Here is an 861-nt window from a genome sequence, read left to right on the forward strand (position 1 = left end):
TAGTAAGATGTTAAACTGGGGCTTCAGATCCCATGAGAGAATGCTGAAAAGAACGAGGATTTCTCGCGCATTATTTATTTCTCAACCAATGAGCCAAAAAGAGAAAATCTCATCTTTAAGTTTGATAAATATTTTTGAAATTCCAAAGGAGAAATTTATATTCCTGTTCCCTAATCATTTGCCTCTGTTGCCGCTAGTCTTTTCATTCGGTGCCAATCTCAAAGGAAGGAAGAAGGAAGAGAGGGTTCTCAATCTCCGATTCACGATCTCATCTCCACTTTCATTCAAGGTGGGTTGAGAAATTTCTTGGAATATTTTAATTTTAACAAGATATGTGCAATGCAGGGGCACAGACCAGCAATGCAGGGGCACAGACCAGCAACACCAGTGCAATTTTCACGAAATTGTATTTCAAGTAAGATTCAGTGAAATGCTTGGAAAGTGCATCAGCATCAAACGTGTAAAACAGTAACGACGAGGATGGGACTCGAACCCACGCGTGCAGAGCACAACGGATTAACAGTCCATCGCCTTAACCACTCGGCCACCTCGTCTCACCAATATACTGCTTTCAGACATTCAATTTCTTGCTTTTTACATCTAATTAGAACTACCCTGAAAGAAATTCAACTTCACCGCTTATCCTGCCCGTGCACACAGATCTACAATGTTGAAAATGTACAATCAGCTAATGTAAGCAACAGGCCTTCCGTTACTTCAGATGAGGGACTGTCAAAAATGGCCGGTTTCACGCCAGATTCAGAATATAAAAAGTGTCGCCCAGATAATTAAAAGACCTTTGTAGGACTTGAACCTTCAAACCTTCAATCTTCTGATAACTGAAGAATTTGCAACAGAAGT

The 861-nt window shown here is 40.5% G+C and overlaps 1 non-coding gene across 1 annotated transcript; it reads right to left on the reverse strand.

Moving 5' to 3' along the window:
• Positions 1-472: 472 nt before the first annotated feature.
• On the reverse strand, positions 473-554 carry trnan-guu (transfer RNA asparagine (anticodon GUU)). The gene has a single exon. It is a non-coding gene; the product is annotated as a tRNA-Asn (tRNA).
• Positions 555-861: the final 307 nt, after the last annotated feature.

Source organism: Somniosus microcephalus, unplaced genomic scaffold (genome assembly GCF_052327205.1).
Source record: "Somniosus microcephalus isolate GS21.2 unplaced genomic scaffold, FLI_Smic_1.0 scaffold374, whole genome shotgun sequence".
Classification (NCBI taxonomy): Eukaryota; Metazoa; Chordata; class Chondrichthyes; order Squaliformes; family Somniosidae; genus Somniosus; species Somniosus microcephalus.